Genomic DNA, 15,797 nt, shown 5'->3' with positions numbered 1-15,797 from the left:
CACAGATTCCTCACAACCACGAACCTTTGCTGGACCACATTAATATTTTTCCCCAGAGATGGTACATGGTGATGTCCCATCAACACCATCTGAAGGATTGGGCCTGCTGGATCACAGATGTGCTGCTTCGTGAATCCACATCTGGGTTTGGATCAGCTACCATGTAAATGAACTCATATCACCACTGACCTTACAGATGTGAACTAGTGTTCCATGTGCACCTTCTGTTGTCAATAGATCACTAATACACAAACATTAGCACTCAATGCGAGGTTCCTAGGACCAATAGCCACTCTGCCTCACCTTTGGCAAAAACTGTTTTTGGCACCAAGGTATCAGCAATGTTCTTCCTGAGCTCTTCTTCAAGGCTGAGCAAGCAAATGCCTCTCGCTGCACCAAAAATCGGTCCCCAATTTCCACCATTGTTTCTTTGTAAAGTTGACACCAATTTCTAGGGAGGAGTTATCAGTTGAGACAAGCATTTGCAAAGCAACCGGTCTCGCGTTTGCCTGAGCTAGAGCAATTAGCATTGTAAACTCCTAACCGGACTTTTCTTGCCACATAAATTGAAAATGAAAACAGTTTCACATAACTAAGTGGACTTTTCTTGCCATATAAAATGAAAAGTAAAGGTTTCCCATAAGGGATCTGACGGCCACCATCAGTGCAAAGCTGATAAAGGGAAATAAAAGTTCACCCATAGCGAAACCTATTGGTAAAAGTGCAAAGTAGTCCAGAAACTGGACTGAAAACGTGGAGCCTCGGATGTTTTCAGTAGTTGGTCGGTGCGCTCGAGGAGGGCTAAACACCGGAAAAGGCATGACGTATGCATGCCTTTCACTAAGCAAAGCGAGCAGATTTTAAAAGCCAAGCTCACAAACCAAAGAAAGACACTGACGTGACATGGGCGTGGTTTGAAGCCCAAATAGAGATTACAACACGGGACGGAGAATTTTGCGGGGGTGGGCGGGGAGGAGAACGGCACGAAAGAGTGATTACTACATAACTCTGTTTTCTGTTTAGACTACCACAGTGCACTCACTAATTTTCACCTCTTCTTTCAAGACTAGAAAGTGAGGTCTGCTAAATCACCACCCAATCACCCAGCCAAGTCCATTAATACAGTGGAAAAATACTAAGGATACGCCAGTTTCTAAAAGTAACCCAATTTTGAGAACCTAAGGAAAACAAAAAGATTTGCTCAAGATCACACATTTGGTAAAGATGGGATTATAACTTTAGTCTAGTTTTTCCATAACAACCTAGACAGATTGTTTTGCTCAAATCCAATATTTTTCAAATCAAAGGGCAACATCAAAGCAAAAATCTCATTTAATCTTTAATTTACTAATCTGGGATTAAGACTGCTGCCTGCAAGACCTCCCTTTAAAGCTGCTCTACACAAGGCCAGAGAGGAGACTGTTGTTAACCTTCTCTAATGATAACAAACCTCATGTGCCTATATGTACCCCACGCCCCATCACAAGAATGTTTAATGCCACAGGGCAGGTCCACTGGTTCTTCAAATTCCACAATCATACATCAAAACCAGTTACATGGTTACAATGCTTATGTATTTGATTTACTGAAAATGATTCAGAAGCCAAAGTAGATTGAATAAGATGTAGCAGAAGCATAAAGGGTCATAATAGCCAAGTAAAACATTCCATCCATCAATTCAAAATCTGGAAACATAGTCCACTACAACGTCACCCTGCAAATATTTATTCCCACAGTGTATTATGAGAAAATTTACTAACGTCTGGCCTCACACGGCAATTAAGTTTCTCATATATTATCTACACTTAAACAAACAATTGGTGCATGAATCTAATTTCAATGATAGTTTAATTGCCTCAAGAGCAGAGGGGAGAGGCTTTCATACGCTACACTGGATCCTGTAGGCACCGCGCCCTGATTAGCTAGTCAACATTCTACTGTTTGTATCAAACATCCAATAGCATTCAGTTCTCAGATACTGGTTCAACCCCACTCCAGAAACACAAAAACAGCCTACTCTAAAGAGGTGTTCCCAGAAAGGGTGATTCCATTTAGTTTTAATATATGTAAATGTTTTGAAAATCTGGTTGGATCCGGCTCTCCTGGTTCTGTGTTGGACACCTGAGCTAGGCAAGTATTTTCTGTTTCTGGTGGATACAACTACATGTGGATTCCTCACCTTATGAATTCTCCCAATGCGTCAGCATTCAACAGAAAAAGCGTTACCAAATGTAAGTAACTTGTTCTTATGGACAAATGCTCCCTGCTTCTTGAGTAAGAGCACAGTCATGTTTTACTAATAATATTCCTCTCTCTCAGGACACACAGATTGCTTCACTGGTGCAAGAACACTTGCATTTAATGTTATTGTGCAAAAAGTCTTCCTGTATTTCACATTATGGTGCCGACATTTATTCTTGGACTTCAGGTCACACTGCCAGAATGTAATCATTTATTTCACATTCCAGTTAAGAGTCAGACTGTAGTTTAGAATTTCAGTGCATTAAATTAGCCTTGAATTTTAAGCCTAACTCAGGAAGGTATTCTTGCATTTCACATTTTAGTGCATGAATCTAGATTCGCCTTTCAGAGAAGGAAAGACATAGGTCCTCGGTTCTTTGTCCTCACACGCAAACCAGAAAGCTGACTTACTAAACATTCTAAAAGTCACATCTATACTATCGGCCCCACGCAAGATATTACATTTTCATAGAGCGCGGCGTAGGCCTGAGGGTGTCTTGGCGCTAGCATCTGCAGAAAGAAAAAAAAAAAACTTCCCGAAGGAGAAAAGTGTTATGACTACATAGGAAGTGGGAATAACCATGTTTTGAGAAGTTTCCTAAAAGTCAACAGGTTTGACTAGTTTCTAAGAAAGCAAGGAAACCGATTCCGGAGTTTGCTGGTTAAGAATAGAAAACTTCTGTCGCCCCATGAGGCGGTTTCAATTCTGGGCACCTTGACAGTTTTAGCGGTTGCTGCTCAAAGTCTTCTTCCCGGGGCATACCAGGAGAGCTTTGTCATAAGGTATCTTGGGCCAGTACGGTGGAGTGCCTTATGCATTAGGCACAGACCCTTGAAAGTCAATCTTTTTAGGTCGAGCATAGAGACGCGTAAACGCTGCTTTTCCAACGTGTTGGTATATATCTGGGTTTTTAACCACACCCACTGCACGCCCATCACTACCACTCATTCGTGGGCTTGCCTTTCAAAAATCCTCTGATGACATTGGTAAATGCTTTACCTTTTTCCCTCCTTGGGGAGGCTTTGTTACCACCTTGGCCATCGCCCCCCTTACATGGCTAATTCAACTTTTGCCGATAAGTTTGACTGCGAGCAAACTTCTTTTTCCTTTTGTGGGTTTCTTCACACTAATGCTAATGGCGGCCGTGGTGCTGTGAATTGGCTCCCTTATGTGAAACTGTTTTACTTTTAATTTATGTGGCAGGAAAAGTCGGATTAGGAGTTTACAAGGCTAATAGCTCTAACTCAAGCACATGCGAGACCCACTGCATTACAAATGCTTGTTTTTTTTAATTGGAAGCCAATGGAGCTCCTTCAGGACTTTTGATAATGAATCAACTTTTTTGATGTTTATGAGCAGGACTGCTGCTGCATTCTGTACTCTCAGCAGTTTCGTGAGGAAGGCCTGCTGCATACCCAAATAAAGGGCTTTGCAGTAGTCCACTCTCGATAAAACCGGAGAGATAACAGTTTCCGGGGGTCTTCTTGGAGAAAGCGCAGATTCTTTTAAATTATTTTTAGCTGGTACAAACAGCTTGAGATAAGGTTATTGGTCTGTTCTGAAAAGGTAAGACTAGCATCAAATATTACCCCAAGATTCCTGGCTTTTAGAACTGGGGTAGGGAAAGGACCCAGGTTATGTGGCCACCAAGAATCACTCCAGAAGGTGGTGTCCCTCCTCATCCAGGTGAGCCCTGCTTGCATGCAGTTATTAAACCTCAATGCTACTCCTGATTGATAATTTGCATATCGACCACGTATGAAAAGGTAGGGGGGTGGACTAAAGGATCTTATGAGTTTCGCAAGAGGAGCCACATGGATATTAAATAAAGTGGAGCTAAGCGAAGACCCTTTTGGAACACCACACGGTAGAGAGAAGGGGCTGGAGGCAAAATCCCCTAGTGTGACCAATTGCTCTCTTTCCGACAGGAAGGAGCGAAGAAGGCCATAGGCTGACCCACCTATTCCTAGCTCCGCAATTCTTTGGATCAGGACCGAGTGGCTAACAGTGTCGAAGGCTGAGGATAGGTCTAGTAGGGATCACAGCTGCCTTGCCTCCATTTTCCATAATGTTCCTTATTTCTTCTGTGGCTACTAAAAGAGCCAACCCGGTGGCCGAATTGGGCTCCGTCCCATATCACGTTATGGTCCAGCTATTCCAATACCGCAGTATTCATGTGTTTCTCTAGAATTTTTGTTGGGGAAGTGGAGGCGTGAAATAGGACGATAACTCTTCTCCTCATTGGAATCTAATGTGAGTTTTTTTTTCTAGTAGCGGTAAGATGTTTGCTTTTTTTCCAGTCTAACGAGAAGAGACCCGTATTGATAACCTGCTTTAGTAATGAGGTAAAAGAGGGGGACAGTATCTGCTATCTCATGAAGCATGTTTGGTGGGCAGGGGTCAGAGGGAGCACCTGACCCGGTCAGTTTAATCGGGACAAACTCTCTTTCAGTGGACATAGAAGGTAATCTAAGATGCTTTGGGTGGTTCTACTTTGCTGACTGGTTCTCCATGAAGTGAGTGCTAGAATTTAATGTGGCATCAAAATCCCTGTATACAGATTCTTCTGTATCTTTAAAGAAATCTGCTAGATTGTTGCAACAATTTTGACTAGAAATTAACCTCCTTTAGGAGGGAGGGTAGCAATTTCCTGAACCGTTTTGAAGAGCTCTCTGGAGTTATTTGCCTTATTTATTGCTTTGGAATAGAAGTTTGTTTTTTTCGTTCTTTAGCTTATTTTTGCAATTCTGAATTAATTGTTAGTATTTTACTTTTACCCTCTATGGAGTAGTTGCTCCTCCAGACCCTTTCCTGTTTCCTACAGTTCCTTTTCATTTCTCAGAGATTGGGGGATAACCAAGGAGCAGTCGGCTTATTTCTAAGAGATTCAACGGTTTTAGCAGAAGCAAATTTATCAGCAGCTTCGTTGAGCCCCTCCTAATATTCAGAGGCTGCAGTCGAAGATGGTCAGGATGCCTCCAAAGTAAGGCTAAGCTCGCTCAGGTTTATTTTATTCCAAGCCCTTGCTAATTTAGTCTGACCTAGAACCTTGGTAGTGGGTTTACCCGAGTGCAAGTTTAAACGAACCCCACATCCATGGGGTCTGACCATTTGAGGGGAGGGATTTCTTCCCGCTACAGATCAGGATGATTTGTTAAAGTGCCACACAGAATGTGTCCGGCCGAGAGTATGACAGCATTGATCAGTTGGAGGAGGTTGAAACAAGATGATCAATCAAGGTTTTGGTATCTCTGTTAATTAGATCTTCAAAGTAATAGTTAAACTCTCTAGTAGCAGTGTGATTAGCAAACTGGATGCTAGTTTCCAAGAAGTCATCGAGCGCTTCCAGGAAGAGGGCTGTCTGTACGCATTATGCGGCATTTCTTTTTCCACATAATGTACATCCGTCCCCCATTAAAGGATGCAGTAGTCCCCAGATGAAACACGCATTGGGCCGCCACAGCTTTCCTATTGTATATGAACAACAAATCCCATAATTATGCACTAAAACATTTTTAATTTCGCGCTCTCCTAGTAAAACAGAGATATTCAGTAGTTACCGGTCACTTTGTGTCAGTTCCTATATGTGACGTCACAAGCCTAGACAAATGTCTAGTACAGACAACTGCGCGGGGGCCTCTGTGCTATGGAAATCCCCACACCACAATCCTGATCTCATTTTCCTGGCATGAATCAGTTTAAATCGGATCTCCACTGCTTCTCTCAGTGTACCCCATGTGTGCAGGACGGACCCCTATGCTTCCAGCCTCAGTGGATGAAACCACATTTTTGGGTTTGTGATCAACACCCAGCCATTACCCATACAAATCCACTTACATGCAGCAAAACAAACATTTTTCACAACCACCAGCGTACACCCATTCGGTAATTGTTTTGCTCCAAAAATCAAGACAGCAGCTGTAGAAATTCGCCCCCCCCCCCAAAAAAAAAAAAGTGGGTGCTCCTCACTGAAAATTTGCATAGCCACAGCTTATGCTCGCGCTCTGATTCTGGGATGAAGCCATTGGATAAAGAGCTGCGGCGAGGGAGGGGGCGGGGGCTGCGATTGGTGTGAACATGTTCACAGGGAGAGATTCTTATCCATTGGACTCTGAAAACGTGTTCTTTGCACGCATCTTTCTCCGTGAACCCCGAATGTTTTACCGCCACCTGCTCACGCAGAGAGAGTAATTCAATTATCTAATGCCATTTCAAACCAAAGTATCTTATTTTTTGAAAATTAAGAGGCAACTTTTAGTCACAGCTTGAGATGATGGGTAATCTACCGGCCAGCATTTTCCCTATTGTTAGTATTCAATGGTTTCTCAAAAGGGACTGGTTATCGTAGATAACCCGTATCAGATCTGTAAATGACTGCACGGCAAAGACGAGCGGTAGACTGGAAACAGTCCAGTGGGCAGAGGTCCATCTTCATCACAGCCAAAATGAGGCAATTTAGCAACACACTGGTCTGTCCAACACACAACCTCGAAACTGTGCAAAAAGCAAGTTGTGTGCTGGGAAGCAAACGTCCGCCTTGGTACACGAGAATGTACAACATTGTACAAACTGGGATTTAAATAACTCCCGTTAGATGGTCGGTGCTGCATTCCAAGTGTCAAAGTGTGACTTAAGGGGACATTCATGCAAAATGAAATATCAAGCTCTCTTTGACTAACCGTGCCTCATGAGAAATGAGGTCTCCAAAGTGTGTTTTTAACATGGTCTGCTTTGCTTTCAAGACCCATTGAATGATTATACATTAGCAGTCCAAGTGCCCACTCCTGTGTAACCTACTATGGTATCAGAAACCACTCTGCCAATTTAGAGACCATTGTGAGACCTCCCTCAATCTAATCCTGCGTGATCCACAAAAGAATGTCACATTATTAGTTGGACACTGGATACCCACACGGGCACCATTTACCAGAAAATCTGTTTATCAATCTCGTATCACCATTAATGACGATAGCAGAATGCCGCTTGGTATGATGGAGTCCGAGTTAGCTTTGGAATCCATGGTGGCATCATTTACTAGATTGTCCTCTAACATTCATGAATCACCAACAACGAGGACATCAGTGTGGCCTTGTCTGATCACGTCTGGTTCATCAAGGGAGATCCATAATGATACCATCCACTTATTGATCTTTTAATCACTCAGTCACCACCTACAGTGAAGTCATCAGAATGGTGTTTTGTTTGATCGGGTCTCGTTCGACATGGGAGAGCCATTGTGACGTCAGACACTACTCTGTCGAGTTACTATTGATGCACCAACAATGAGGTCATCAGAATGTTGCTTTGTTTGATTAGGTCTACTTAGACAAAGGAGACCCCCAGTATGACGCCATCCACCTCTTGGTCTGTTAACCACTGATGAAACAAAAATGAGGACATCAGAATGTTGCTTTGTTTGATCAGGTCCGGTTGGACAAGGAGCCCATTATGACGTCAGCCACTACTTGGTCCATTTACCATGGATGTTTGTTTGATCAGATCCGGTTGGACAAGGAGCCCATTATGACGTCAGCCACTACTTGGTCCATTTACAATGGATGTACTAACTATGAAGTCATCAGAACGTTGCAATGTTTGATCAGGTCTGGTTCGACAACGGAGGCCCATTATGACATCAGACACTGCTTGGCCCGTTTACCATTAAAGCACCGACAAATGGGGGTGTCAGAATGTCACTTTGATTAATGTCTGGCTCTGTTGATACCCATGTCGTCTTTACTCACCACAAAGCCACTTTCATTAATACCGGCCAGGTCTGCGGCACATTTCACAGATTGAACAGTCTTGTCTTTCGGCATTTTATCAATCACACACCTCATCAGGACATAGTGGGGCTGACTGACACATTTTACAGCAGAAAAAAGCGGTACTTTATTTTGCACCACGTGTATGCTAAAGGTAAACATGCAAACTATCCATATGTATGTGGATGCGGGGAATCGGGTAGGTTTAAGTATTAATACAGAGCAAGGGAACAAGACTTTTCGCGGTAGGAAAGCGTTGAAACCGTCAGAGTAAGCTCCTCGAAGCTATATAGCCCTAGAGGACACTGGCGTTTCGAGTGTCAGATATTCATAGCCGTTAACTGCCGTCACCTAATTAAATTGTCAAGTGGTAAAAATGGATACACTTCGCGCCTTTATGGCAGCATTTCATTAATTTCGCAAACTCTACTTTCATTGTAACTGGCAGAGTGAAACGATCCGGTCGGTAGAAGGAATCCCCGTGATCGGATGTAACGCTCTGCCGGCATCGAGGCCCCATCTATCGGGACCACGCCAGGCTGCAGTAATGCGGACGTGGATCCACGGCAGCCACCACGGGCCTGGCACGTGAGCCGTCAGTTACACAGTATTTATTGTAGCACTCGTTTTTAACATGCATGCTAATTGCGAGCGAGCTGGGAGTAGAAAAACAGGCCCACTGGTTCCACTCAAGGGTGCGCCCGACATCTCCGCAAATGTGGGTTAATCTGGGTCACCCACACGCGGAGGCTCCAAAAACTGCAAAAACTGCCCACGATCACACAATGTGGTAAAGGAGGTGCGCTGGCGTTAGACATCAGGCCCCCTGGTACCACTCAAGCGCGTTCCCAACATCTCTAACCTGTGCTAAATATGAAACACCCACATTCGGGTGTTCCGATAACTGAATAACTAACAAGATCACAGAGTGTGGTAATGTAGGTGCGCTGGCGTTAGAAACCAGTATGCGCCCGAAATATCTAACCTGTGCTAATCTGAGTCATCCACACGCGGAGGTTCCGATAACTGCAGAACCAATCCAAGATCACACAGTCTGGTAACGTAGATGCGCTGGCACTAGAAAAGGTCCACACTGAACTAGGAGCTCCAACCCTTATCCAAGGGTTGGAGCCAATTGTTTGAACCTTCGAGCGCCTTAAAGCGGTTTACAGAAACACCGCAAGCAGCCTTGATGTGAGACACACCATGGCCAGCCCGAGAAGGACCCCCGGGCGCTGCATCACACCGAGACCCGGCACTCGTGAACTCGTAACAAGCGCAAGAGTCGGCACTTGTGAACTCACACTGATCACTGCGCACAGCCCGGCTGGGTTAACACGAGTCCTTGATTTAGTCTCAGTCTGGCCAAAGTACACACGGCTGACTCCTCTGCCCCTAAATTATCACCACGATAAGGTATCACCACGCCCAGCCACCTAAAGCCCCCACAGAGACTTGCTTAACAAATCACCATAGCCAGATTCCACCCCAAGAACAGTGCACGTCCGAAGCTCGGGGCACTGCCCGCGTGGCATCATCCGATAGGGCCACCATAACGCACAACACTTGTGAGATCGATACATAGAAATGCACGTCTCCAAAGATGCTTAAGCGCTAGGAAGCGCAGATGCGCACACGCAGCACTGCGTTTGTGTAAGCGCTAGAATCGTGCGTGCCACCACTTGTCAGGATATTTTGCATCAACCTGCTTCGTGGCCTCGCAGAGCTGCATCGCGGAACACATTGAAAGGGGTGCACGAGCGGTGTGGTAGTGTCAGCCTCACGCTTGCACCGCTGGTAGTCACCAGGCGGGTGTCTCAGCCAATCCCACCCACACACACACACGGAGTACTATTCCGCGCAGAAGCTCACCACGGGCAGAGTGCCTTGTACGGCTTCATGGCACAGGCACTCCGGATACTGAAAGCAATGCCAGAAGGACTCCATGCGTGGCACAGTCCGCCTCCCCAACCCCAACCCTACCGGAACCATGCCCAGAAGGACTCCAAGCATGACACAGAAGTCCAGGAAACCATGCCCACAAGGGCCCGATGCATGGCCGGAACATGCCCAGAAGGACCCGATGCATAGCACCGCCCCTCCGAGCACCATGCCCAGCAGACTACAATACACCACAGCGACCACCCCCACCCCAGTAACCATACTCACCTGTTCCCCAACGCACGGTACAGACCCCCAAGGAACCATGCCCACCAGACTCAAATGCATGGCACAGATATCCGGGAACAATGCCCGCAGACCCCAATGCATGGCACAGGCTGTGCAGGAACCATGCCCAGCAGGCCGAAATGCATGGCACAGGCTGGCCAGGAACCATGCCCAGCAGGCCGAAATGCATGGCACAGGTCGTCCAGGAACCATGCCCAGCAGGCCGAAATGCATGGCACAGGTCGTCCAGGAACCATGCCCAGGAGATCCCAATTTATGACACATAGTCTCCGGATTCTGCCCATGGCACAGACCCTCCAGGAAATCTCAATTAATAGCACAGAAAGTCCGGGTTCCAGGAGACATGCCCAAAATAACGCAGCCCTTCTGGGTCCCAAGTGCCATGCCCAACAGGGAAGAGCCGTGGTCAGGGTAACATGTCCAGGAGAAACCTATGCGTGACACAGTCCTTCCAGGATCCACAAGGCATGCCCAGAAGACCCAATGCATGGCACAATCTCCCCTAAGTATGCAGTATCCCTCCGGCTTCTAGCTGCTATGCCCTGCAAATCGCTATGTATGGCAAGCCCACCGGGTTCCAGTTACCACGCTCCGCAGAAGGTAAGGCACTGAAGAGCCCCTTCAGATCCCGGGTGCCATCCTTAGCAGGTCCCAATTCATTCCACAGACCATGCCCAGCAGAACTCAAAGCATGGCACAGCCCCTCCAGTCCTCGTGTCCGGGTGTTACGTCTAGCAGAACCGTGTGATCCTCAGCAGATGCCAATGCAAGGTAGACTCTGTACCCTGGTGAACCCTGCCAAGCAAAGCAGTGTGATCCTCAGCAGATGCCATTGCATGGTAGACGCTGTGCCTTCGTGAACCCTGCCATGCACTGGGTCCCAAGTACAGAAAATTACACAGCATGACTCAGCCAATCCGTGCTCCACGTACCATGCCAAGCATACCCCAAACCACGACACAGACAGTCCAGGTCCCATGAACGACACCATGCCCTGCTTAGTAGTGCCCCGCTGTGCCACCTTTCCAATGTCTAGGGGTACAGGGAAGCCCCACCGTGCTCGAGATGCAACACCCAATCGAGATATACTGTGCCAGCTGTCGAAGGATGTGCAGAGCTCCGCAGTGCCCAACAACTGCACACAGGGGCCGGCAGAACCACCCACACCCCTGGCGGTGCCCGGCTCTGCTCCTCTTTGAGCCAGAAATGTGGCACTGTGCCCACTGATACACCCCGGTGCCCAAACGTGACCCAACTAACATGTCCAGCAGTGCGCAGCTTCACTGCTCTCCCGGGCACCAACAAAGCAGAAGGTTTGGTCTGGTCAGAAGGTTACCGTACTCAACAAAACCCCATCATATTACAAACCCCGTGCCCAACACAGCCCACCGTGCCAGGGAACCATATACATCAAATACGAAATCCGCCCGAAGAGCCGCCCCCAGCATGGCAGGGTACCATGAATGACCTGTATGTGACCCCACTGGGTGCCAATCCTGGCAGAGCCCGCGATGATCTGGGCACCACACCCGGCAGAGCTCCGGCGTGTCTGGCTTAAAACTGAAGGCGCTCCAGCTGCGACCTCCTTGCTCCCCACGTACCACCCCCACCCGGGAGCGCACCCTACCACAGGGGGGGCTGCCATGCTCCCCCACAGCCTCTCCAGACCTAGGCACGCACCCACCCCCGGCCCAACACCTGATGCCATTCACCCTGGAGACCCAACACCCGCTCACCTCAGTGTAGGAGACGCAGGGTTGCGCTGGGACCCGCTACAAACAAACGACGGGTACAAACATTCATCCCAGAGGGGTCACATCAACAGCACAACGAACTTCCACGGCAGAGAGAGGGCGTGATTCCAAGGACACGCACTGTTGTATCAGACGCAGTGCCAGCCTCCCCGCAGGACCACAGGGTGGTGCACGGAATGCATGCCCACTGCACGCAGCCTTGCACCCAGGAAACAGCACAGAGACCGCCTGGCAAAGAGGGTGACATGCGCCAACGGGGGCAGTGTGTGTGAAAGGGGAGGGGAATCCACCAAGGGAGGCAAGCAACCCCTGAATGTATGCATGAAGGTGCAGGAACTGCAAGCCCGTCGCGCGCAGCCCTGCAGCACCCAGCCAAAGAGGGAGACATGCGCCAAAGGGCTAGTATCAGGGGTGGGAGACATTCACCAAGGAAGGAGAGCACCCCCTGAATGGATACATGGAGGTGGATCTGCACGCCCACCGCGCGCAGCCCTGCAGCACCGACGCACCTGGCGAGGCAGAAGACGTTCAACCAACGGACTAGTGTGGTGGTTTTGGGGGGAGGGGGGGGGTGGGGGGAGGAGATCAGCTGCCTCCAGCCCCCCCCCCCCACACACACACAGAAAGACTATAGACAGGTGCAGGAAATGCATGCACGCTTCACGCAGTCCTGCAACACGGAGGAGGCAGACACCAAGGGATGCAAGCCAGAGGGCATGATCCTGATCCAAAAGGCCAGTGCCAGACGAGGGTACCCACCACGGAAAGAGGGGGTCCTCCAGTAAGAATGCATGGGGGTGCAGGAAAGGCCTGCCCACTGCCGTCTAGCAGTATCCGTCAAGAGGGGCGAGGCATGGAACAGGCTCCAAAGGACTAGTGTCCGGGAGTGCTGGGTGCAAGAAACACCCCCCTGAGGAAGGGGGTACCAACCCGCTAATAATGCATGGTTGTGCAGGGCAAGGCATGCCCACTGCGGGCATGCACCCGTTAAGGGAGGCCACGTAAAGCACATGCTCCCAAAGGCCGATGTCCGGGAGTGGTGGTTACGAGGGGCACCCACCGAGGACTGTGCCCCCCCCCCCCCCCCCCCACACACACACACAAAAGGACGTTGGGAAAGGCATGCCACCGCATGCATGCATCAAGCCAGTAGCACCCGGCAAGGGAGGCGAGCCAGGGGGCATGCACCAAAGGGCTAGTGCCGGGAGATTCACTCACCAAAGACATCGAGGCACCCCCGTAAAGAATACATGGGGTACAAGGAAAGCATGCCCATTGCATGCAGCCAGCCGTGCCCGGCTCCTGGTCACCACCACACGACCAAGGAGACCCACCAGGCGGAAGCCAATACAGACGAATTTAAACAAGAAATAGCAATTAAAAAATCCACAGTAGCCGTGGGAAAAAAAAAATATATAAATCAACACTGCCGCACAAGTGGTGTCAGTTTCCTCACGTGTGTACAGATTTGCACTAATTGCATGGCAGTGCCCCGCAGCTGTCGCCGACTCCCTGCCTGTGGTAAACAGCCATGGAGAGAAGGAGATCATGCGATCGGAAACGCATCCGTGAACCGAGATGTACAACACCCGGCTCAGAAAAGGCAAAAAAATAAAAAGACGAAATCAGACCCGAAATATGTACCTATAAAGATCTCTCCTCTCACTGGCCATTAAAATATCTGTTTTGTGTAAAGCGCCTCGTGTGACTCCGAGCCCGGCCTCTCCCTGTCCAGGTGCCCGGCCACAGAGAGGACTGCTCCGGGATGTCAGGGTCTCCCTCCCCGCTGCATGGCTGCCCTGGTCGGGCTGCAGTGAGAGAGTTTCTGCCTCCCCTTCCTGCGATGTGTCAGACAATGAGGGCTGGGGGCGGAGGCACATTTTTCAGCTCCAAGACCCAGCCGTGCGGTTTGCGTGCTGGCGGTTTTACACACCAGCAGCGCGCATCCTCCCCCACTCGGAGGCGCCTCGGTTCCCACACTCCCGGTGAGGCGCAACAACAAGAAGTGCAGACCGTGGAAACGAGGCGCTATGTCCCCGGCAAGGAGCAGCGAATCTCTATAGAAATCACAGCCTTCGTATTATCCGCATTAAACAACCGATGCAGTGACACAGCCCAGTGGCAGACTTCAGTGCGCTATAAACAAAAACGACTTACTGGGAAAAAAGCGCTTCACATGTATACTCTTAAAATCTCCCCCCGGAGGGGGAAGTGGGGCAGGGGGGTGTAAAGTCAAGGGATGGGAGTGTGGGGTGTCAGAACCGGGTGTTTCAGGAATACAGACTAGAAACAGGGTGCAAGGAATGGGAGTACATTTGGGGCTCAGGAAACAGGGATACGAAAAAAGCCGTGGCTTAAAGGCACGGGTGGGTGGAATAAAGGGGCTATGGGGATACAGCAGAGTCGGGGTACAACAGGAGTTAATGGGGGTAAGTCAACCCAGGGGTGGAACGGGGTGTGAAAGAAATAGGAGATGTTGAGGAGGCAATCAGGGGTTCTTTGGAAGAGGGGGGCATAATAAAAGGGAGGAGGTTTATAAGAGGGGAGAGGGTTTGTAAAAAGTGGCGCGGGGTGAAAATCACACGGGATACTACTGAAGGGGTGACACTCAGGGCGGCAGAACAAGAGGGGGCTCAGCCGGACCCGGGAAGGGGTGGTGGTCAGCGCAGAGGTGGGGTGCGGGGTGGAAGCGAGGGTAGGTGGACAGTACAGGAACCAGGGGGTGCTGGGGGAATGAAGGGAGGGGGTCGGTCGGGGTGTTAAAGGAAGGGTCGGTGGTGTGAAACAGGCAGGGGGTGCGATCAGGGGAACACGGGCAGCAAGTAAACATGTGGAATGAAGGGTGGGAGAAGAGGTCCAGGGGGCGGTCTAGGGGTTAGTTAGGAAGAAGCAAACAGGGTTTGTGGGTGGTCAGACACCCCCCTCCCCCCGTCTCACCCACACCCAGTGGGCAGGAGGTTTCAACGAGTAGGGATCGCGGGGAGAGAGCACGGGCAGGCTCTGCTCCCGCAGTCCGGGACAAGAGGGGCTCGGGCAGTGCCCAGGATCAGAGGGGATCTACTCACAGCTGCAGCCCGGGGACGGTGCTGCTGCGCCCGCCGCCATCCTCCTGCGCTTCCCTCGCGCTCCCGCCGCCGCCTCTCGCTACAATGTAGCAGCTCAGCATGAATGGAACGGAATGCGGCGCAGCGCGGGGTTCCAATGGAACGCCAGCCTCGATCTGACTCCCAGCAGGAGAGAGAGAGCAAGGGAGGGAGGGAAGGGGCTGCGCCTCTTCCTCACGCCGCCAGGTGGCGCCCGTGCGGAGAGCACCAAGCAGCCCAGATCTTAAAAGGGCAAGGCCCGGTTCGCCTCCTTAAAAGGGCGATGGCAGGGTTTTATAGTCAGTGATTTTTCTGTTGTGATTTTTTTGATTACTATTAGTGAAATCGATGCCGCACGATGCACAACGATTCTTTTTTTCCCTTCATGCCTTTTAACGGGGACCCACTCTGTTTACTCGTGTTCCTGATGTAGCGAGGCAACATTTTTTTGAAAGGAAACATCAATTTATGTTTTACACTGGGGAGAAAATCTATGACAGCAACGTTCGATATTTATACAGCATTTCCGCAGAGGTGTTTAGTCTGTTTCTAAGTATTTCTGTATTTAGCTGAGGCTAATTAAAAAGCCACCAGGTATTAGACAAAGTATACGAATGTATTTTTGTGTGACGGTCTAATAAAATGAGAAATGAACAAAAGGGATTTGACTAAGATCACACATTATGATCGAGTAGCGAAGCCAGGGTTTGGACCACTATTATATGTTAGCACTTAGTGCAACTGAGCCGCGGGATTGATATCT

The 15,797-nt window shown here is 49.2% G+C and overlaps 1 protein-coding gene across 6 annotated transcripts in view; it reads right to left on the bottom strand.

Annotated features, from left to right (window-relative positions):
• PLXNA1 (plexin A1) overlaps nucleotides 1–15,173 on the bottom strand; it is a 559,827-nt gene extending 544,654 nt beyond the window's left edge. For all 6 annotated transcript variants that reach the window (XR_011198604.1, XM_069206269.1, XM_069206270.1 and 3 more), the window contains exon 1: nucleotides 15,017–15,173. The gene's annotated coding sequence lies outside the window, so the exon portion shown is untranslated. The remainder of the gene's footprint in view (nucleotides 1–15,016) is intronic.
• Nucleotides 15,174–15,797: the final 624 nt, after the last annotated feature.

Source organism: Pleurodeles waltl, chromosome 9, assembly GCF_031143425.1.
Source record: "Pleurodeles waltl isolate 20211129_DDA chromosome 9, aPleWal1.hap1.20221129, whole genome shotgun sequence".
Lineage (NCBI taxonomy): Eukaryota > Metazoa > Chordata > Amphibia > Caudata > Salamandridae > Pleurodeles > Pleurodeles waltl.
This window is presented reverse-complemented; position numbering and strand designations above follow the sequence as displayed.